The sequence below is a fragment of the Tachyglossus aculeatus genome, chromosome 1 (assembly GCF_015852505.1).
Source record: "Tachyglossus aculeatus isolate mTacAcu1 chromosome 1, mTacAcu1.pri, whole genome shotgun sequence".
Lineage (NCBI taxonomy): Eukaryota > Metazoa > Chordata > Mammalia > Monotremata > Tachyglossidae > Tachyglossus > Tachyglossus aculeatus.
This window is the reverse complement of record NC_052066.1, coordinates 55,763,653-55,788,131: the sequence shown is the minus strand read 5'-3', so window position 1 is coordinate 55,788,131 and position 24,479 is coordinate 55,763,653. Positions and strand designations below refer to the sequence as shown.

Here is a 24,479-nt window from a genome sequence, read left to right as displayed (position 1 = left end):
CCATTCCAGGCATCACTTTAGTCCGTAATCCTACCTTAGAATTTAGGTTATATATGGCTGTACACGAAGCTTTGGAAGGAACGCCTTTGGCAAATACAGACCTGGGGGCCAAAGGATAGATGACAACTTGCGTTCTCTAGACCTTTGGTTTAACGACAACAATAATAATAATTGTGATGTTTGTTAGGTGCTAATAAGCACCAGGCGCTGTACTAAAGGCTGGGATAGATCGAGGTAATTGGGTTGGACACAGTCCCTGTCCCACATGGGGCTCACAGTCTTAATCCCCATTTTACAGATGAGGGAACTGAGGCTCAAAGAAGTGAACTGACTTGCCCAGGGGCACACAGCAGATAAGCGGTGGAGCTAAGATTAGAACTATGGATGGATGGATGGATGTAAATTGATGTCTGTCTCCCCCTCTAGACTACAAGCTTGTTATGGGCAGGGATGGTGTCTGTTGTTGCACTGTACTGTCCCAAGCGTTTAGTACAGTGCTTTGCACACAGTAAGCGCTCAATAAATGCAACTGAATGAATGCCTCCTCCTGCCTCCCGGGCTCATGCCCTCTCCACTAGGTCATGATGTTGGATGCTTTGCCGCCACCCCATCTTTCTATCAGACTTCCAGAATTTATACTCCAGCATTCTCAATAGGTTTGCATTTTTTAAGCCAATCCATACTAATGAAAAGTGTATCGCTTACATGACAAAATTCATTTGTCAGCCTGTATCAGCCTCCTCTCCAATCTCCCGTCCTCCTGTCTCTCCCCACTTCAATCCATACTTCACGCCACTGCCCGGATTGTCTTTGTCCAGAAACGCTCTGGGCATGTTACTCCCCTCCTCAAAAATCTCCAGTGGCTACCAATCAACCTACGCATCAGGCAGAAACTCCTCACCCTGGGCTTCAAGGCTGTCCATCACCTCACCCCCTCCTACCTCACCTCCCTTCTCTCCTTCTCCAGCCCAGCCCGCACTCTCTGCTCTTCTGCCGCTAATCTCCTCACCGTGCCTCGTTCTCGCCTGTCCCGCCGTCGACCCCCGGCCCACGTCCTCCCTCTGGCCTGGAGTGCCCTCCCTCTGCCCATCCGCCAAGCTAGCTCTCTTCCTCCCTTCAAGGCCCTGCTGAGAGCTCACCTCCTCCAGAAGGCCTTCACAGACTGAGCCCCCTCCTTCCTCTCCCCCTCCTCCCCCTCCCCATCCCCCCCACCTCACCTCCTTCCCCTCCCCACAACACCTGTATATATGTTTGTACGTATTTATTACTCTTTTGCATTTGTACATATTTATTTTATTAATATGTTTTGTTTTGTTCTCTGTCTCCCCCTTCTAGACTGTGAGCCCACTGTTGGGTAGGGACCGTCTCTATATGTTGCCAACTTGTACTTCCCAAGTGCTTAGTACAGTGCTCTGCACACAGTAAGCGCTCAATAAATACGACTGAATGAATGAATGAATTCCCAGTTTTTACATTCTGCATTGCCAACAAAAAAAACCTTTCACTCTAGGTATCTTTGCTAGTGCAAGCTGTTACATGATCTCCAATTTCTATGTGATAATTGTGGCATTTCTTAAGTGCTTCCTATGTGCCAGGCACTGTACTAAGTGCTGGGATGGATACAAGCCTGGGCTCATTGAGGGCGGGGAATGTCTCTTTGTTGTTATAGTGTACTCTCCCAAGCCCTTAGTACAGGGCTTTGCACACAGTAAGCGCTCAATAAATACGGTTGAATGAATTGCTCTTCTCAGTCCAGAAAGCCGCACCCATTCGATCTCAGGAGCCCCAGTCTCTGGGCCAGTGCCAACGATCACCCCCTTTACTTGCTGCGATTAAAAATGCTTGTAGTAGTAGACCAACCCCAGTACCCTCATCTCTGCACTAATTGCCTGGGCTGAGTAGGAAACTATTCATCAATCTTTTGCACGTTTTCTTGTGTCTGCACTCTGAGAGCATATTGGAGTACCTGAATAATTGTCACCAGAGTCTTTAATGATACTCACAGTCTGCATAGTTGGGAAACATTCTAGGGAGTCTGTTTTGCTCTTTTAACTCTCCCATTCTTTCCCAGAACAACTGAGGAGAAGAAGGATTTCAGTTCAAATTAGAAGACAGATGGGGAAGGATGGAGGGAGGGAACTAGTCCATTAGTTTGGGTGGGGGTTTTTTGTTGTTGTTTTTTAACAACTTTCATTCATTCAATCATATTTATTGAGCACTTACTGTGTGCAGAGCACTGTACTAAGCGCTTGTGCACTTTCACAGCGCTTGAACATATGAATGCTCCAATCGGGGGATTCAGCCTTTGGACCTGGTTCTAACCCTGGTTCTTGTCTGCTCTGTGACTTAAGGCAAGTCACTTCACTTCTCTGTGCCCCTCATCTGCAAAATGGGTATTCAATACCTGTTTTGTGCTTATTTAGATTGTGAGTCCCATGTGGGAACTGAATATCTTACATCTACCCAGCACTTAGTGCAGTGCTTTACACATAGTAAGTGCTTGGCAAGTGCCACAGTTATTATTATTGGTTACACTGATATTTATCCACTCCACTTAAATTAAGGAAAAATTTATACTGAGCAAGTAGCAAGTGCTGATTTCCTTTCCTACCTTACTTACACACACAAACACACACACACACACACACACACACACACACATACACACACACGCGTGTGCAACTAATTAGACTGTGAGCCCACTGTTGGGTAGGGACTGTCTCTATATGTTGCCAACCTGTACTTCCCAAGCGCTTAGTACAGTGCTCTGCACACAGTAAGCGCTCAATAAATACGATTGATTGATTAATTGTATTTTTATGTCAGTTCCTAGGTTATTGCTTCCACACTTTTCTATCTCTTCTGTAATAATCTTTAGGTAGGAAATGGCACATAAAAGATTGAACGGTCACTCATTCATTCAGTCAGATGTATCTAAAGAAAAACATGGACGGTCAAAAGTCTGGAACACAAAGAAAAAAATGCCTACTCCCAAAGTTGAGAAAAGTCACTAATTTGATGAAAGTGGAGGGAGGAAAGGGGAAGTGAGAACTGCCTCATGGGGTGATCAGTAAAGAGTTATGAAACCTTTTGCTCCTGGGTCACAGTTCAGTGACTCAACTGCATTGCCACAGAGAACGTATACATTGTGATGAGATCTGTTGATCATTTCAGAAACGAGGGGTCACCATACTGATCCACCGCCATCTCGCACTGTCCCCGACTTTGGCTTGGCTTTAGTGCTTGTATTGGAATGCTGTTTCTTGCTAACAAAGTGCTCTTAGCAACAAAGAGCAGAGCCACAACCATTCCTCATCAAAAGAATCAAGTCCTTCCCATGCGCAGAGCACTACAGTAAGCGTTCAGGAAAGTACAATACAGTACGCTTCATATCCACCTCACCTTCATCCCCACAGCACTTACATACATATCCACAACTTATTCGTTTATATGAACATGTCTCCTCCTTTAGATTGTAAGCTCCTTCTGGGCAGGGAACGTCTACAAACATTGTTGCATTGTAATAATAATAATAATAATAATAATAATGGCATTTGTTAAGCGCTTACTATGTGCAAAGCACTGTTCTAAGCGCTGGGGGGGGATACAATGTGATCAAGTTGTCCCACGTGGGGCTCACAGTCTTAATTCCCATTTTTACAGATGAGGTAACTAAGGCTCAGAGAAGTGACTTGCCCAAGGTCACACAGCAGACTTGTGGTGGAGCCGGGATTCGAACCCATGACCTCTGACTCCAAAGCCCGGGCTCTTTCCACTGAGCCACGCTGCTTCTCTCCCAAGTTCTTAGTGCAGTGCTATGCACACAGTAAGCATTCAATAAATACTATCATCAATCATCATCAATCGTATTTATTGAGCACTTACTATGTGCACAGCACTGTACTAAGCGGTTGGGAAGTACAAATTTGCAACATATAGAGACAGTCCCTACCCAACAATGGGCTCACAGTCTAAAAGGGGGAGACAGAGAACAAAACCAAACATACTAACAAAATAAAATAAATAGAATAGATATGTACAAGTAAAATAGAGTAATAATTAGCAATAAATACTAGTGAATCAATCATATTTACTGAGCTGAATGACACTGATTGATTGATTGATAGATTATCAACAGAGTAGACAGCTGGACCTTCTTTTCCCCAACTCCTTAAATATGCCCTAATTGGAACAACAACAAAAAATTAACATGAAAATACCCAAGGAGGGAAACAAGGAATTTAATTTCAAATGTCCCTTGGAAATGTGTCTTCTCTACCACGAAACTTCCTGTCTACGCTGTACGTGATCCACTCCTTCCCTCTTTCCCATCTCTCTCACTTCTTTCTCCAGCTGACTTGATGCGCTTCCTAAAAACTCATAAAAGATAAAATGCAGCATTAAAAAGTTTTCAATGAAAATAACCCTCAGGTGGAAAACCTAAAAACAGATATGGGGATAAAATGGAAAATACCATATCTGCTCACAGAATTGCCCCAATTTTTTATTTTTCAACCCAAAAAGTGGGGGACGGAGACTACTACATGAGGAATTAAGCCCCAGAGCAAGGGGAGCAGGAGAAAAAAAGAAAAGGGAAAAAAAGAAAGGAAGAAGAGAGTACTTGAGACTGTGTTTCTACTTCTACTGCACTCTCAAATACAGTGAATTACGGCAGCTGCCCCGGCCCTTACATCGTGAGCCTCCCCTCCCTGGCACTTTCTAATTCCAATTCATATGTTATTTCCCAACACTTAGTGCTCTGCACACAGTAAGCCCTTAATAAAATACTGTTACTACTACCACCCTCCCTTCCCTATTACAGAGTTCACACATTTCCACGAGCCAATATCTGCTGTTAATGCACTCTGACCCTTCTTTTATTACCCTGGCATGCACATATGCAACTCAAAGGCAAGACTGCCATGACATATGCCTACCTGCATCAGCTGGCGTTTTAACTCTACCCACCTGCCTAGTCTGGCACACCCAGCTATCACTGCTTACAAATATAATCTTTTCATTGCCTCCTCAAAAATCTGGGTGGGATTAGGGAGGTATGTGATGGAGGCAATTTTGAGGGAGTACAGTATGTACTTTTCAAAGGAAGTAAATGTCCATTTTATTTAAAACCCATTAAGAAACTTCATCATATTACCACCCCTCACATATTCAATGTCATGACCGTATGCTGTGAATTATCACGGGATAGGCCTAAAGCCCATTTTTAGTGGAATTTTTTTTAATATCTCATTTGGAGGCTAAAAAATGCTCACAAGAACATTCTCACCTACAGATGAATTGTCTGGAGATGACACAAGTCTCCTTCACCTAGAACTGATGCTTTGTGTTAGCCCAAAACATCATAAATGATTACAAGGGCAGGTCCTAAGGTAACAAAATTGGGAAATAGAACTGCGTCACTTATATCGGGAACGTCTATCTATGCAGAAGTCACTGAAGTCCATTCTCTAAGAAAATGACCTTACAAAACAGATACACAGTTTTGTAGAAACCTTCAATGCAAAGATTCCCATTTAACACTTGCCCTGCAGTACCAAAAAAGGATATTCTCCTTGATGATGATGATGGCATTTATTAAGCGCTTACTATGTGCAAAGCCCTGTTCTAAGCTCTGGATACTCAAATAGCCCCCTCGTTGAGGTACTACTTGGGAAAATGTGACCTTGCGGGCAGAATGACAGCCGAATCAGCAAACGACACCAGGAGTAAGTGGGATTTCAGGAGTTCCTTGAAGACAGGGCAAGCTGTGATTTGGCAAATTTTATGGAGGAAGAGTGTGAACAAGGGGTTGGAGAGTCAAGAACGAGGGACAGTGGAATGGTGCGTTGGGAAGGAAAAAAAATAGCGTGTTCCAGAATTTAGAGGTCAAAGGGATTTGAGGTGAGAGAGAAAAAGAGCTGAGGAGTACCTTACACCCAAATGTTAGGGTTTTTTGCTTGATATGTATAACCAAAGTATGACCTTTGCCGTGGATGGCAATTTGTTTCCCAATTAATTTAGAGAAAGTAATTCAGGATGATAATAATAATAATCATTGTGGTATTTGTTTATGCACTTACTATGTGCCAGGCATTGTAATAATGGTGGTATTTGTTAAGAGCTTACTATGTCCCAGGCCACTGTATTAAGCACTGGGGTAGATACTGGTTTATCAGTTGGGACATAGTCCCTGTGTCCCACATGGGGCTCACAGTCTCTATTCCCATTTTACAGATGAGGTCACTGAGGCCCAGTGAAGCAACTTGCCCAAGGTCTCGCAGCAGACAAGTGGTGGAGCCGGGATTAGAACCCTTGACCTTCTGACTCCCAGGATCGGGCTCTATACACTCCGCCAGCCAGGCTGCTTCTCTTAGGATGAAACTAGCTTGTGTATCTGGAATACTCAGTGCTCCCAATGACTGGGAGACGAGTGGGTGGGAATCAGCATGTACATCACCACTGCTTTCTATTATCCACGTAAGCCATTTTGCCCACAGGAGTGGACAGCAGTGGATCCGAAGTGCGGAGAGACGTGTGTGTTGAAAAACTGGAGCAGGGATATGCCGGAGGCAGGGGGACTGGTTATAGTAACCTAGCCATGACGAGACAAGCACGTAGACCAAGAGCAGTAGCCATCAAGTTGAAGAGGAAGTGGAGGGTCCAGGAAAGAGTCTAAGGATGAATATAAAGATTTAGTAACTGAATGTGAGACTTGAAAGTGAGTGAGGTGTCAAGATGATGTCGTGGTTGTGTGCTTCTGGAACAGGGAGGATGGCGGTATGGTTAACTCACGGGAAAGTTAAGTGCAGGGGGGGATTTTGGAGGAAAGGTGAGAAGTTGTTTTAGGCATATTAGGCTTGTGGTGACAGCCGGGACATACGCGTGGAGATATTCTGGAGGAAAGGAGGTGAAAAGTCAAGGATGGTAAAGACTCACCATTCCATCATTGTTCTTGACTCTCCAGCCTCCGACCCCTTGTTCACACTCTTCCTCCATAAAAGTAGTCAAATCACAAATTGCCCTTTCTTCAAGGAACTCCTGAAACTCCTGAAATCCCACTTCCTCCGGGTGTCCTCTACAGGTCATTGGGAGCACTGAGAACAGCCCAGTTTCATCGTACAAGAAGCAGCATGGCGTAGTGGACAGACCGCTGTCCCGGGCATCAGAAGGTCATGGGTTCTAATCCCGGCTCTGCCAACTGTCCGCCGTGTGACCTTGGGCAAGTTACTTCACTTCTCTGGGACTTCAGTTACCTCAACTGTAAAAGTCGCGGATTGTAAGGCAGATAGTTGAAGCCCTGGGATTAAATGGAGACTGAAGTGATAAGGACAGTGTATACAAAACAGAGCTTTAAGATTTTATTTGTACATATTTATTCTATTTATTTTATTCTGTTAATATGTTTTGTTTTGTTCTCTGTCTCCCCCTTCTAGACTGTGAGCCCACTGTTGGGTAGGGACCGTCTCCATATGTTGCCAACTTGTACTTCCCAAGCGCTTAGTACAGTGGTCTGCACACAGTAAGTGCTCAATAAATACGACTGAATGAATGAAAGTACAGGCTAAGGGGTGAGCAGTGGAAGACAAGACATAGAAGGGGCTGAGGAGCAGCCAGAGAGATAGGGGAAGCAGGAGAGAACGCTGCCAATAAAAGCTGTGTTGAAGGATGCCAAGAAAGAGGAGGATTAGGATAGAGGCCAGTAGATATGGTTGAAATGAGGTAGTTGGTAACACTGGAGAGTAAACCAAAGTGGAATGAAGGAGGCAAAAGCCAGTTTAGGTTGAGTGGATCAAGAAGGGAGGTGGGGAAGGCGAAATGAAGGCAGTGAATGTCAATAACCCATTGGAGGCGTTTGGCCGGAAACAAAAGCAAGGAGATGGAGTGACAGAGGGGTGACACTGGGATCCAGGGAAGCAGTCTTAGTGTATGAGTGAGGGATAAAGGTCACTGGAAAGGGAGTGTCTGAAGATAGCGACTAGGGAGGAAAGAAAGAAAGGGGGAACTGTTTTTAGGGCACAAGAAGGGAGGGGATCAGAGGCATAGGTAGATCTTGAAAACAGTGGGGAAACCTTTTCTTGAGAGATTGCTAGGGATGATGAGAGTAAACTTAGCGACTGGAGGGAGTTGGGGAGGTCAGGGAGTGGACTTCATGGAGTTCACACCTTAAGGTGCCCATGATATCAAAATCAATCCGCAAGGGAGTCATCGACAAGACAGAGAGGAGCTGGGACTTCGGGAGGGAATTAAACATCTGGAGTCATTTGTGGAACCGATGGGAATGGGTGTTGATGAGGGGAGAAGTAATGTTGCTCAGCACTCTTTTTAGCTCTCATGTTTCGCCACCCACCTTTATTTGTGATCTCTCTGATGAACAGCTTTAAATTTCTCTCTCCCATTGGAGTGCAAGGGCCTTTGAGGGCAGGAAATGTGCCACTTTGTTATTCCCTGCTTCCCAAGCACCTAATACAGCACACCACACAGAAAGGGAACTCAATAAACACTGCTGCTGCTGGTGGCAGTGGTACTACTACTGCAACTACTACTTCAACAGCAGAGGAAAGAGCACAATTCTAGCACATGGGGGTGAATATGACGTGACTAAAGTTGGCCTGGAATCTGTTTTTCCAATAACAATAATTGCTGTATTTCTTTAGCACTTACTATACACCACGTATTGTAATAAGTGCTGGAGTAGATGCAAGGTAGCTGGGTTCGACACAGTCCCTGGCCCACAGTGGGCTGACAGTCTTCAGCCCCATTTTACAGATGAGGGACCGAGGCCCAGAGAAGTGAAGTGACCTGCCCGAGGTCACGCAGCAGACAAGTGGCGGATAGGCCCATGCTCTATCCACGAGGCCATGCTGCTACTGCACCCTGAAGCCGAGTAGAGGCGAAGAGGAAGAGTCACTGGGCAGGTGACGAGCAGGGCTGTGGCTGCTGGAGGCTGATCATCCAAGGGATGGGATTCTCCCATGTTTCACTTTGCCAATCTCGCTATATGTTCCTCTCTGACGGTCTGATTCCCTCTTTCTTTAATCTTTTCCACCCTACCTCTATGGAATTCCCACCCATTAGGACTCATCATAGAGCGGCTCATTCGTAGAGATGAACCGGACAATCCATCCCTGGCTTTACCACACCAACTCTTTTTGATGCAGGAGGGTCTACTGCTCAAAGTGGTATTGCGCCAAACGTCAACAGGTGATAGGCATCAAAAGTCATCCAATACAGTGGCTTTACAATGCTTAATACCCATATGTATGAATAGAACGGTTTTACAGCTATTTTCTGCAATAATGTAAGTACATATAAATCATTAGAATTCCTTACCAGAGCTACTCTCTCCAAGTCCCACAAATCTCTGATGTGGTGGCAGTGCAACCCTTGTTTTTACGCCACCTGCAAAACAAACCATATTGTGTCACTTTCCCCCCTACTCATTCCTTACCAAATCATAATGAAAAAATAGAAAATCATCTATCAAACTGCAAAACGTGCTATTCGACTACTGACATGCATTTAATCTTCAAAATTTATGCCATAACAGACCAACCTGTTGCCTCGTGACAAATTACCAAAAATTATAGTAACTACACTTAAATCTTCCAAATAAGCTAGAATAAAGCTAGTGTGAGATTTGCATACAAAGAAAATAAATACAAGTTGGACTGGGAGATTAAATTTTGGGACAAAAAAGAGGCAGCAAGAATAGAAATCAGTTGTTCATGGGAAATTAGCCTTAACCTTGTTCTTCTGTTGGAAAATTCACAGTGAACTGAAGCCATTTCTATGATTTTCTAAAGTGGTATAAACAATTCCACATAAAAATGGGACATTACTAAGTGAAACAAATCCAAATGTGCTAAAGTTTTCTTGCATAACACCAAAAATAATTCACCAATACAAATGACAACATATTGCCTTGATAATTTTAACATATACGAAATATATTCCAACATTATTTTACCCCGAATGGAAGGACCCTTTTCATCTTAAGAGCTCCGATACACTTACTTGATCAACAATGTGATGGGATTCAAAAAAAAGAAAAAAAGTAAACATGACTCAGTTGGACTAGGACACTTTCACTGCAAAATGTACAAATCAATGGGGTTGAAAACTGGCCCTCGGATCTTCCCTTTATCTTCCCCCGCCGAATGACGGAGGTCTGTGAACTCCTTTCACAAACACAGATTTACCTGGTCTTTCCTAACAGACTACTTACTATTCCTTATTCTGATTTTTGCCCAATGGCCCTCCCTCATCTTAGAAGATTTCTACAACCACATTGGACACTTGCACTGGTCTGTGTCCTCGATGGGAATTGTGCTCTAACTTCTCCAAATCTAAGCAAATGCTTTCAGAAATCACCTCTTTTGGGGCCCATACCACAACTCTTCACTACCCGGTGTCTGACCCGAACGGTTTCGGAATGATTGATCAAAATCATTAACCCTTGCCGGAAGGCCTGTCGCCTTTTCCCTATTGCTTGCCACCTTCCTAATGTCGGTCCAATAGTTACTAATTGTGGTCTTTGTTAAGTGCTCACTATGTGCCGAGCCCCGTACTAAGCACTGGTGCAGATGCAAGATAATCAACTGGGGCTCACAGTACAAGCAGGAGGGAGAACAACTGAATCCCCGTTTTGCAGATGAGCAAACAGGCACAGAACTGAAGAAGTGAGGGAAGTGAGGAACTGTGTGACTGGCCCGTGGTCACCCAGCAGATGACCGCAATAGCCAGGATTAGGACCCGGGACCGCTGACTCCCATGCTTGTGCTCTTTCCACTAGGCTACGCTGCTTACTGATTCCACCGTCCAGTCTTCCATGTCTCTTCTACCATACCCAAATCGCAAAGTTCGACATATTACGAGTTGTCTACACACGCTGCCTAGAATTCCTCAACAACAACTCTCTCCTCGACCCCCTCCAGTCTGGCTTCCGTCCCCTTCATTCCACGGAAACTGCCCTCTCAAAGGTCACCAATGACCTCCTGCTTGCCAAATCCAACGGCTCATATTCTGTCCTAATCCTCCTCGACCTCTCAGCTGCCTTTGACACTGTGGACCACCTCCTTCTCCTCAACACGCTATCTGACCTTGGCTTCACAGACTCCGTCCTCTCCTGGTTCTCCTCTTATCTCTCCGGTCGTTCTTTCTCAGTCTCTTTTGCAGGCTCCTCCTCCCCCTCCCATCCTCTTACTGTGGGGGTTCCCCAAGGTTCAGTGCTTGGTCCCCTTCTGTTCTCAATCTACACGCACTCCCTTGGTGACCTCATTTGCTCCCACGGCTTCAACTATCATCTCTACGCTGATGACACCCACATCTACATCTCTGCCCCTGCTCTCTCCCCCTCCCTCCAGGCTCGCATCTCCTCCTGCCTTCAGGACATCTCCATCTGGATGTCCGCCCGCCACCTAAAGCTCAACATGTCGAAGACTGAGCTCCTTGTCTTCCCTCCCAAACCTTGTCCTCTCCCTGACTTTCCCATCTCTGTTGACGGCACTACCATCCTTCCCGTCTCACAAGCCCGCAACCTTGGTGTCATCCTCGACTCCGCTCTCTCATTCACCCCTCACATCCAAGCCGTCACCAAAACCTGCCGGTCTCAGCTCCGCAACATTGCCAAGATCCGCCCTTTCCTCTCCATCCAAACCGCTACCCTGCTCATTCAAGCTCTCATCCTATCCCGTCTGGACTACTGCACCAGCCTTCTCTCTGATCTCCCATCCTCGTGTCTCTCTCCACTTCAATCCATACTTCATGCTGCTGCCCGGATTATCTTTGTCCAGAAATGCTCTGGGCATATTACTCCCCTCCTCAAAAATCTCCAGTGGCTACCAATCAATCTGCGCATCAGGCAGAAACTCCTCACCCTGGGCTTCAAGGCTGTCCATCCCCTCGCCCCCTCCTACCTCACCTCCCTTCTCTCCTTCTCCAGCCCAGCCCGCACCCTCCGCTCCTCCACCACTAATCTCCTCACTGTACCTCGTTCTCGCCTGTCCCGCCATCGACCCCCGGCCCACGTCATCCCCCGGGCCTGGAATGCCCTCCCTCTGCCCATCCGCCAAGCTAGCTCTCTTCCTCCCTTCAAGGCCCTGCTGAGAGCTCACCTCCTCCAGGAGGCCTTCCCAGACTGAGCCCCTTCCCTCCTCTCCCCCTCGTCCCCCTCTCCATCCCCCCCCATCTTACCTCCTTCCCTTCCCCACAGCACCTGTATATATGTATATATGGTTGTACATATTTAGTACTCTATTTATTTATTTATTTTACTTGTACATTTCTATCCTATTTATTTTATTTTGTTGGTATGTTTGGTTCTGTTCTCTGTCTCCCCCTTTTAGACTGTGAGCCCACTGTTGGGTAGAGACTGTCTCTATGTGTTGCCAATTTGTACTTCCCAAGCGCTTAGTACAGTGCTCTGCACATAGTAAGCGCTCAATAAATACGATTGATTGATTGATTGATTGATATTACCGATGCAGGAGGGAGTGGAAGAGAAGGAAGACTTAGTCAGGGAAGGCCTCGTGGAAGAGATGATCTTCAATAAGGCTTTGAGGGAGCAGGGAAAGTAACTGTATGATGACAGATGACGTTCCAGCCCAGTGACTGGATGTGGGTGAGAGGCTGGCTGTGAGATATAAGGTAGCAGTACAGTGAGAAGGTGAACATCAGGGGAGTGAAGTGTATGGGCTGGGTTGTAATAGGAGAGTTGTGAAGTGAGGTAGGAGGGCGTGAGGTGAGGTAGGAGGGGGTGAGGTGAGGGGGTGCTTTAAAGCCAACCGTAAGGAGTTTTATGTTTGATGCAGAGGTGGATGGACAGCCATCGGAGTTTCTTGAGGAGTGGGGAAACGTGGCCTGAACGTTTGTAAAAAAAATGGTCTGGGCAGCAGAGTGAAGTACGGACTGAAGTGGGGAGAGACGGGAGGCATAGAGGTCAGCAAGGAGGATGATATAGTAATAACAATAATAATAATCGGGGCATTTTTAAAGCATGTCATCATCATCATCATCATCATCATCAATCGTATTTATTGAGCGCTTACTGTGTGCAGAGCACTGTACTAAGCACTTGGGAAGTACAAGTTGGCAACATATAGAGACAGTCCCTACCCAACAGTGGGCTCACAGTCTAAAAGGGGGAGACAGAGAACAAAACCAAACGTACTAACAAAATACTGTTCTAAGCACTGGGGTAGATACAAGTTGCTCAGATTGGAAACATTCCCTGTTTCCAATGGAACTCACGGTCTTAATCCCCATTTTACAAAGAAGCACAGAGAAGTGAAGTGACTTTCCCAAGGTCTCACAGCAGACACGTGGAGGAGCCAGACTTAGAACCCAGGTCCTTCTGATTCCCAGGCCCCTGCTTTATCCACTAAGCCACGCTGCTTCCCACAGTAATCAAAGCGGGTTAGGATAAGGGCTTGGATTATTCATTCAATCATATTTATTGAGTGCTTACTGTGTGCAGAGCACTATACTAAGTGCTTGGAAAGTATAATTCAGCAGGAGAGAGAGACAATCCCTGCCCTTAAAGGTCTTTCAATCTGGGGCGAGGGGAGATGTAAATAAATATAATGATAGATAGAAACACACCAGCACTTAGAACAGTGCTTTGCACATAGTAAGCACTTAATAAATGCCATCATCATTATTATAAGTGCTGTGGGGCAGGGAGAGGAGGGGAAGAGCAAAGGGAGCGAGTCGGGATGACGCGAAAGGGAGGGGGAGCTGAGGAAAAAGGGGGCTTAGTCTGGGAAGGCCTCTTGGAGGAAGTGCACCTTCAGCAGGGCTTTGAAGGGGGGAAGACTGATTGGCGGATTGTCTCTGGTTCCTTGTCTGTGAGATTAAGCACTTCATATCTATTTTTTACACAATCCTTAAATACAGGGGGAATATCTGTCAGGTCATATTTGGGGAGCTGTAAGGCATGAATGATCTCTCTCAGTTTTAGCCAGAGTAGAAACACTTCACATGTGTTAACATGGATTAACATGGTAGCACTTCGGATAGAAAGGAAAGGAGAAATTTTAGAGATGTTGTGGAGGTTGAACTGACAGGATTTAGTGATTGACTGAATGTGTGGGCTGAATGAGGGAGAGGGGTCACAGATAATGCCACAGTTATGGGCTTGGGAGACAGGAAGGATGGGGGTGATGGGAAAATCAGGGGAAGACAGTCTCTGTCAATCAATCAATCAATCATATTTATTGAGCACTTACTGTGTGCAGAGCACTGTACTGAGTGCCTGGGAAGTCCAAGTTGGCAACATATAGAGACAGTCCCTACCCAACAGTGGGCTCAATCAATCAATCAATCGTAGCTCACAGTCTAAAAGGGGGAGACAGAGAAGAAGACAGAGAAGAAACTGTCCTACAGTGGGCTCACTGTTTTAATCCCCATTTTACAGATGAGGTAACTGATGTGCAGAAGTTAAATTATTGGCCCAAGGTCACACAGTGGACAAGTGGCGGAGCCAGGATTAGAACCAGGTCCTTCTGACTTCTAGGCCCGTGCTCAATCCACTATGCCACACTGCTTCTCAACTGTAAATCTGTGCCATATTGCAGGTGTTCAAAAGTTTAAGGTACCAGTAGGACTCCCAAAATACTAAAGACAGTAGACAGACAGAATGAGCAATACTATGTGTAAGATTTTTGTATATTACTATATCTGAAGTTCCCAGGTCTCATTACAGGTCTTTAAAATGACTTTAAATTAGATACAAAATAAAATTCACTTCAAATACCCTAGATTATGAGTGCAGTGTGGGACTGGACCTGTCTAATCTTATTATCTGTATCTACTCCAGCGCTTAGCACAGTGTTCCAGGATAAAGGAAACTCTTAATGAATACCATTATAATCCTTGATAAATAATGACCTTAATCCACCTGAAAACTCATACTTCCTTCATCACTTTCTTCTTCTTCGTAATCTCAGCAAAAAGCAGAAATTATCAAGCAACTGAGAGTTAGAAAAGGCAATAATGGGCAATGAAACCTCATCTCCAGTAAGAAAACCCTTAGCAGTGGAATGGACACAATGACCCGGAAAGCTGTAAGATATTCACAGAGGAGCCGGGCCACGATGCCTCAAAACGCCCTACACTACAAGCTAAGAATGGACTTTGACTTTTTCAAACAAGTCTTCAACAGTGTGTAGTTTTCAAACTGGGAGTCAGAAGGACCTGGGTTCTAATTCCAGCTCAACCACATGACTGCTGTGTGACCTTAAGCAAGTCGCTTAACTTCTCTGGGACTCAGTTACCTCATCTGTAAAACAGGGATAAGAGTGTGAGTCCTATGTGAGACGGGGACTGTGTCCAACCTGATTAACTTGCTACTAACCCCACGGCTTAGAATAGTGCTTGGCACATAGTAAGCGCTTAACATGAACCATGCCCCACCTCTAGACTGTAAGATCGTTGTGGGCAGTGAACGTATCTGTTTAGTTTTATTTTACTCTCAAATGTGTCTGTTTATTGTTTATACTGTACTCTCCAAGCACTTAGCACAGTGCTCTACATACAGTAAGCGCTCAATAAATACAACTGAATGAATGAATGAATGACTATTGTTCTATCTCCCCGATAAGACCTTAAGACCTTTCCTACTGAAGTCTCCCCCAAAACCTGTCTGCTGTTGACGTTCTGGAAGCACCATCTGGTCTTCCTCCTGGCGCTGCAGCAGAAAGGGATGGGGGGAATACAGAAAACACCAGGAAAGGATCCAAGAAAGGGGAAGGTTGGCTCCTACCGATCCACGTTCTATCACCACCACCTCCTTGGAACCTCCCTGGTATCCCATTTCCTTATTTCTAATCTTACTTTGCTATATATTATCAAAATCATTATATGCAATAAATACAGCTTAAGTGCGCCTGAATTTTTTAAACATTTTAAATGCAACACTGGAAGTCAAAAATCAATAGACGAATGGGTATTGGCATTAAATAAAAATGACAATAAAATATTGGGTTAATTTAAGAAAAATCAACATACCAATGTTTATCAGGCTTTCATCTATTTCCCCCAAATACCTGAAGTTCAGACAAACCAGCCTGAGATACCTGTCCTGACTGCTGCTGAGGGACATTGCTGGCTTGTGCCAGATTGATTTCAATTCTGGAGTTTCCATTTTTAGGCAGTTTGATTTTTGATTTAGATCATTTGTCTTTAGGTGAGAATAAACACTAAGAAAATGAGGTTCATTGGGAAGCGGCCAAAACAGTACTTTTTCCCTTTCATCCCTTTTGCTCTACTTACATGTTCATATACTACTTCAAAGATTTTCATATTGCATGTTTTATCATTACCTGGAGGCTGGTAACTTTTTCTTTACATTTTTATTCAATTCACATAGTGCACTTCTATCTAGTCCTTTTATTGTTTTTGTTATTTTCTGCTCTGAGAAGGTAAATCGAGGCAGTGTTCTTTTAACTATCAGTATACTTTTTGAAATTTGTTTTTTTTATAAATTGTATGGAAATCTGGGAGTTCAGTCAAATAGTAATCTGCATCACTAATCATTATATTTTTTTTTCCTCTAACACGCTTTTGACAGTCTCTAGATTTCAGCTCTTGTGAATTTGAAGCATGTCCCTCAGCGGCAGTCAGGGCAGGTATCTCTGCTGCAGCGCTGGGAGGAAGAGCAGATATTTCTCAAAACTGGCCCTTCCACTCCACCTTTCAGGCCAACACTGGGGTTCAACGTCTTCTTGTCTCCTGGCTGAAATAGTTTATCAGTTTCTCCCCTGTTCAGTCTATCCTGCCCTTGACTGCGTGAATCATCTTCCCATGACACCCTTCAGAATACAACCATCTTCCCCCAAGCCTGTAATCGTGACCCCTTTCCCTCCCCAATCAATCAATCGTATTTGTTGAGCGCTTACTGTGTGCAGAGCACTGTACTAAGCGCTTGGGAAGTACAAGTTGGCAACATATAGAGACAGTCCCTACCCAACAGTGGGCTCACAGTCTAAAAGGGGGAGACAGAGAACACCCTCAAACAGTAGCTAGCTCCTACTTACCCCATCACTCAACTTCTACTGTTCTGCTGACCTTCTTCTCTCCTTCCAAGCTAACCTTTTTCATTCATTCAATCGTATTTCTTGAGCGCTGTGTGCACAGCACTGTAGTAAGTGCTTGGGAAGTACAAGTCGGTAATATGTAGAGACGGTCCCTACCCAACAACAGGCTCACAGTCTATAAGGTGGTGACAGACAACACAACAAAACATTCCTGTCACCTCTCCATTTCCCTAACTGAAGCCTACTTCCCCATGTCAAATCATTCCAGGAATCTCTCTTAGCCCTTGATATATTTCTTTTTGCTCTGTGAATTGTATTTTTTTTTTTCACTTGCTTTTTTTTGGCTAACAGTTAGAGATGATTTCCCACCCGTTCCCACTGTTCGAATAAAAAACTGTGTCTACTGGTCTCCCTTGTTCGATTGGATGGCAGGACCCATAATAATAATAATATAATAATGGCATTTATTAAGCGCTGTGTGCAAAGCACTGTTCTAAGCACTGGAGAGGTTACAAGGTGATCAGGTTGTCCCACTTGGGGCTCACAGTCTGAATCCCCATTTTACAAATGAGGTAACTGAGGCCCAGAGAATAATAATAATAATAATAATAATAATAATAATGATGGCATTTGTTAAGCGCTTACTATGAGCAAAGCACTGTTCTAAGCGCTGGGGGGGATACAAGGTGATCAGGTTGTCCCACGTGGGGCTCACAGTCTTAATCCCCATTTTACAGATGAGGTAACAGGCTCAGAGAAGTTAAGTGACTTGCCCAAGGTCCCAGCAGACATGTGGCGGAGCCGGAATTCGAATCCATGACCTCTGACTCCAAAGCCCTTGCTCTTTCCACTGAGCCACGCTGCTTCTCTAGAAGTGACTTGCCCAAAGTCACACAGCTGACAAGTGGCGGAGCCGGGATTTGAACCCATGACCTCCGACTCCAAAGCCCGTGCTCTTTCCACTGAGCCACGCTGCCACTTCCACAACCCTTATTTTCTGATCTTATCCCACTAGATCGTAAACCTGTTGAGGGCAGGGAACATGCCCAACGACCAACTCTACTCTCAAACCCTCAGTTTAGTGCCCTGGAAGCACTCAAACACCACTGACCGAATGATTGAGTGATTGTGATGGATTCCAATGGCTTTGGCCACCTGACCAACGTTGAGATGGGCAGGTCAGACCTCAAAAACCTCTCCGTGTAAATAGGGAGAAAGGTGTATGTCTCATTGCTATGCATCTGCCTCCTAACACAATCCCTCCCACTGGTTGAAATGCACCTGCCTCTCCACTGATTCTCCATCCTTCCTTTCTGACCTAAAGCAGGGACTCAAGGTGGTAATAATAATAACAATAACGATATTTGTTAAGCACTTACTATGTGCCAGCACTAAGTGCTTGGGGTAGATACAAGGTAATCAGTTTGTCCTACATGGGGCTCACAGTCTTCATCCCCATTTTACAGATGGCGTAACTGAAGCATAGAGAGGTTAAGCCTTCCTTCCTCTCCCCCTCGCCCCCCTCTCCATCCCCCCATCTTACCTCCTTCCCTTCCCCACTGCACCTGTATATACGTATATATGTTTGTACATATTTGTTACTCTATTTATTTATTTATTTTACTTGTACATATCTATTCTATTTATTTTATTTTGTTAGTATGTTTGGTTTTGTTCTCTGTCTCCCCCTTTTAGACTGTGAGCCCACTGTTGGGTAGGGACTGTCTCCATATGTTGCCAACTTGTCCTTCCCAAGCGCTTAGTACAGTGTTCTGCACACAGTAAGCGCTCAATAAATATGATTGATGATGATGATGATGATGATTAAGCGACTTGCCCAAGGTCACACAGCAGACAAGTGGCAGAGCCAGGATTAGAACACCTGGCCTCTGACTCCCAAGCCTGTGCTCTTTCCACTAAGCAGTGTGGCTCAGTGGAAAGAGCCCGGGCTTTGGAGGCAGAGGTGATGGGTTCAAATCCCAGCTCTGCCACTCGTCAGCTGGGTGACTTTGGGCAAGTCACTTAACTCCTCAGGGCCTCAGTTACCTCATCTGTAAAATGGGGATGAAGACTGTGAGCCCCCCGGGGGACAACCTGATCACCTTGTAACCCCCCAGCGCCTAGAACAGTGCTTTCCACATAGTAAGCGCCTAATAAATGCCAGTGTTATTATTATTATTATATTAAGCGCTTAATAAATGCCATTATTATTATTACCACAACTGGGGTATCTGCTTACCCTAAGTCTACAGTGGCTGAAGGGACTTCTGGGTACACGTTTCACGAGCACACAGATGGAACTTTGAGCTCGTGTTTCCATTTATTTGACTATAGGTGCTTCGGAGAATGAGCGTCAATCAATCAATCAATCGTATTTACTGAGCGCTTACTGTGTGCAGAGCACTGTACTAAGCGCTTGGGAAGTACAAGTTGGCAACATATAGAGACAGTCCCTACCCAACAGTGGGCTCACAGTCTAAAAGGGGGAGACAGACAACAAAACCAAACATGCCCCTTCCTTCCTCTCCCCCTCATCCCCCTCTCCATCCCCCCCCATCTTACCTCCTTCCCTTCCCCACAGCACCTGTATATATGTTTGTACATATTTATTACTCTATTTTATTTGTACATATCTATTCTATTTATTTTATTTTGTTAGTATGTTTGGTTTTGTTCTCCGTCTCCCCCTTTTAGACTGTGAGCCCACTGTTGGGTAGGGACTGTCTCTATATGTTGCCAATCTGTACTTCCCAAGCGCTTAGTACAGTGCTCTGCACATAGTAAGCGCTCAATAAATACGATTGATGATGATGATGATAAATTAAATAGAATAGATACGCACAAGCAAAATAAATAAATAAATAGAGTAATAATAAATAAATAAATAGAGCAATAATAAATAAATAAATAAATAAATAAATAGGTAGGTAGGTAGGTAGGTAGATAGAGTAATAACTGGCTTTTGAGAAAGCGAGAATCTGTCTGAGTGCAGGGAACAAGCCCCCACAAACCTGTCTCCCCACCCGGCCCCGTCTCTGCTGGAATGTTGCAAGCAAGATCAGGCTCGGCTGCTGAAGCCCACAGAGTACATGGGCTGTCCCACTGGGTACGCGCCCTCCAGTACTCCACCTTCAGCACCAGGTAACAGGACCTCGAAATTATCAATCTCCCTTCTTTCTTAGTGCCTTTCCTACCAGGTAGAATGGATTCAGTAAAATGGGAAGTTTCTCCGTTCCGCTTATGTACAGATCTGTAAATGATTTAATGACAGCCATCCCCTCTAGACTGGAAGATTCTTGTGAGCAGGGAACGTCGACCAACTCTGTTGTACTATACCCTCCCAAGTGCTTAGTACAGAGTTCTTCGCTCAAATATAATTTATTGACTGATGATTACTTTTCTAAAGGTTCACTGAATGATTGGGGAATGGGGGCGGGGGGGTGCAGGAGAGGCCCTGACAGCAGGGATAATAATAATAATAATGATATTTGTTAAAACGCTATGTGCCAACTCTATTCTAAGCGCTGGGGTAAATACAAGGTAATCCAGTTGTCTTACGTGGGGCTCACAGTCTCAATACCCATTTTACAGATGAGGCAACTGAGGCACAGAGAAGTGAAGTGACTTGCCCAAGGTCACACAGCAGACAAGTGATGAAGCCGGAATTAGAACCCATGACCTCTGACTCCCAAGCTCGTGCTCTTGCCACTAGGCCATGGCAGATGAATGACAGCAAAATAGAACTGGCCTAGAAAATGCTGTAGAAGAGAAGGCCAGAGAGATTCTGAACAAAAGGCAGCCTGGCACCATCAGATTCTTCTTTCCTCCCTGAAGATCACTCCCAGTCAGCCATATCCAATCCTGTGGCTCTTCCAAGAAGCAGCAATGAGGCAGACGGTTATTTGTCAGAAACTGCGAATGCCCGAGAAAGACTTTCTGATAACCACCACCCTTACGACGTTAATATTGTAGACAATTTTGACATCTGTGATGAAGCTCTACCAAATACGTGGTTGAGGGGACTATTGGACATGGTAGGAACTACCTGAACAGGTAATGCTTCACTGACTCATTGGATGAATCACATAACCTGTGCATAAATATTCTTTTTAAAGACATGACAACAGAGGTGTGAGTGATGTAGGACTAGACTGTCAAAGGCTTAATGTAAGGGAGAGAATGGCTTCTTGTTTTACAGCGTGGAGATCTTCAACTTTAGGTGCTATATAAATTTAGACTAGACTCATTAACTTGACCCCAATTAACTTTACACAATCACAGAATCCTGGGGTGTAAATTTTCACATATATTGTGTTAATCACCTATTGATTTCTCCGTTGCTTCATACAATTGGATCGCCACTCTGCCCTCTATCAAATTCACCTTTGTTGGAACAGGTTCCGCTAGTGGAAACAAAAGCCTGTCTAAATGCATTCAATCAGTCGTATTTATTGAGCACTTACTGTGTGCAGAGCACTGTACTAAGTGCTTAATGTCACCCCTTCCCTAGTTTTTAATGAATCACAAAAATGTCTGCTAAATTAGTCGGTCAGCAGTGATTCTGGAGCACATCCTCGGCAGTATCTCTCTAGAGTAAGCCTAACCGCAGGTTTAAAATCTGTACAAGAGGCATCTTAATCTTAAAAGGGCTAATGTTCCCCGACTTGTTCATTAGTTGACGGTGGGGAAAACTGATATTTATGCTTGTTTTGGAAGTCGACACACAAAATCTGGTTGTGTTAGGATAACGCTGGATAGAGAGGACCCTTCTTCCAGCACAACTCGGCGAATACGTGCATGATTCGTCTATCTGACGGACAGTGGCCGCCTAAAGACGCCGGCAGCGGTTTGCTATCATCATTCCTGACCTGAGGGTCCTGCTCTGGGGATACTTGGTCTAGGACTATGGAGAAGGAGGGAGAAAGCCTAGAGAGGAACAAAGTATTTTTTATTCCTTTAACGTATCAGAGGAGTAGCTCAACCCTTTAGAGATAAAACAGACTGCATCCATGAGTATTAGGGCCTTGAGAGAGACCCACTTGTCATTTGCCCCACTATGCCTGTGTCCCACCTTCTTGACCCTAGAGAGAGCCTAAGGATGAGTGCAGGAAGGCATAGTCTCCCCTCTAGGGAACATGCACGGGAGCCATTCTGCAGTAGGGGCGATTGAACAATTAATCAATAGTACTTATTTAGTACTAGTAAATAGTACTTACACTAAGTACACGAAACACAGTTGGTAGACAGGTTCCCTGCCCACAAGGAGCTTGCAGTCCAGAGCGGGAGACAGGCGGTGAAATAAACTGCGGCAATGTTTGACGGGTGATGCCTGTGTGGAGCCTTCAACAGGCTCTTGCCCAGTCTCCCTGGACTCAGCGGCACAACCTGGAAGAAGGCTGGGATGAAAAAATGGGTCTGGCTTTTGGTTCCAAGACAGAACGTGTCGGAGACCCCACCCCACCCGGCGAAGCGTATAGAGCTCGGGACTGGGAGTCAGAAGTTCATGGGTTCTGATCCCGGCTCCGCCACTTGTCTACTGTGTGACCTTGGGGAAGTGACTTCAGTTCTCTGTGTCTCCGTTTCCTCATCTGTAAAATGGGGATTGAGACTGCGAACCCCACATGGGACAGGGAATGTGTCCAACCCGGTTTGCTTGTATCCACCCTGGCGCTTAGTACGGTGCCTGGCACACAATAAACGCTTGACAAATGCCACAATGATTTATTATGCCCTGGTGGAACTGGAAAGCTATCCTTCTGAAACTCAGAGTGGCTTAGTATGCACTGGGGGAAATGGGAAGAGCGGAAAACAAGGAACAAACAACAAAATAAAGAACCACCATGGAAATCCCAGTTGTGCTCTGCGCCACTAGCCAGAGAAGGTGGCAGAAAACAGCAGGAGCATTTGGGCCAGGGGCCGGTGGTTGTGGGGAACTAGATGACATTCTAGATTGCTGGCATATATAAAACTATGACCTATCATCTTCTAATGGCAACAAGTCATCAATCATTCTTTTAAATCAACCAGACTCATTTGCACCAACTGGATCTTACTTTCCTCAGTACATTTGCATTAAACCACAAACTTCCCTGGTAATGAGAGCAGTCGGCACATTCTAAAACAAAATTCAACAGAACAACTCCTGAATTCTTAAATCTCCTAATTCTCAAGTCAAAAATATCTTGTATTTTAGGTTTTATGATGTCACTTTAAGCTAAGTGATTGATATGGAACCAAGATGTTTATTGAATACCTACTGTGAGCTGAGGGCAATTCTCAGCATTTGAGAGTGAGATCCCCACCTTCCTTCTCCCAGACACACACACACACACACACACACAAGAACCCTCTAGACTGTAAATTCATTGTGGGCAGGGAATATATCTATCAACACTGTTATACTGTACTTTCCCAAGTGCTTAGTACAGTGTTCTGCACAAAGTAAGCGTTCAATAAATACCATCAATTGATACAATATCATTGAAAGGTACACACTTCCCCCTGGATAAAATCTTACACTATAATGAAACTAAGAACCTGACTTTTTGACCAAGGCAGCTAAGGGCAGGGTGAGGATTTCATTTTATTTACACCCTGAGAATCCTGAGGGTGAGCTAAAAACTAAAGAAAATGACAGGGGTGCTACCTTTTTAAATCTGAATTTTCAAGGGTTTCATCATCAAGATAACCATTTTCTTTCCACATGCCCTAGTAAAAGGCATCGACAGATTTAGAATCCAGGGCACTTTCATAGGCTTCGGTTGATTGTAAAACTTCCTCAACAGATGCAATGGAGGAAATCATGGGTTTTGGCTGTAATCCCAGGTTTGGCCCCAGTTTACAACTGTTCATCCTCGCTGTAAGTACAACTGCTGTAAAATATTCACGGGATTTTAGCATTTCTGGCTCCACAAACAGCGTGGCCCGGTGGTCAGAGCATGGAGACCTGAAAGTAACAAGACCTGGGTTCCATTCTTGGTTCTGCTACTTCCACGCTGTGTGACGTTGGATAGGCTACGTAACTCGGGGACTCAATCTCCTCACCTGAAAAATGGGGCTTAAATCCTATTCCCTACAGGCTGTGAGCCCTTTGTGGGACTGGGACTGTGCCTGAACTAATTGTCTTGTATCTACTTCAGCATTTACTATAGTGCTTGACCTGAACTAAGTCCTTCACAAATACTATCATTTTGGGGCAGGGAACATGTCTTCCGCACGGCTCGGTGGAAAGAGCATGGGCTTTGGAGTCAGAGGTCATGGGTTCAAATCCCCACACCGCCAATTGTCAGCTGTGTGACTTTGGGCAAGTCACTTAACTTCTCTGTGCCTCAGTTTCCTCATCTGTAAAATGGGGATTAAGACCGAGCCCCCCGTGGGACAACCTGATCACCCTGTAACCTCCTCAGTGCTTAGAACAGTTCTTTCCACATAGTAAGTCCTTAATAA

General features: G+C 44.8%; 1 protein-coding gene across 5 annotated transcripts in view; it reads right to left on the bottom strand.

Annotated features, from left to right (window-relative positions):
* TBL1XR1 (TBL1X receptor 1) overlaps positions 1 to 24,479 on the bottom strand; it is a 231,323-nt gene that overhangs the window by 62,020 nt on the left and 144,824 nt on the right. For 4 of the 5 annotated variants that reach the window (XM_038762492.1, XM_038755677.1, XM_038744104.1 and 1 more), the window contains one exon: positions 9,331 to 9,399. The gene's annotated coding sequence lies outside the window, so the exon portion shown is untranslated. Of the gene's footprint in view, positions 1 to 6,936; positions 7,078 to 9,330; positions 9,400 to 24,479 lie in introns of those variants that run through there. The other variant, XM_038742438.1, reaches the window with a different exon arrangement.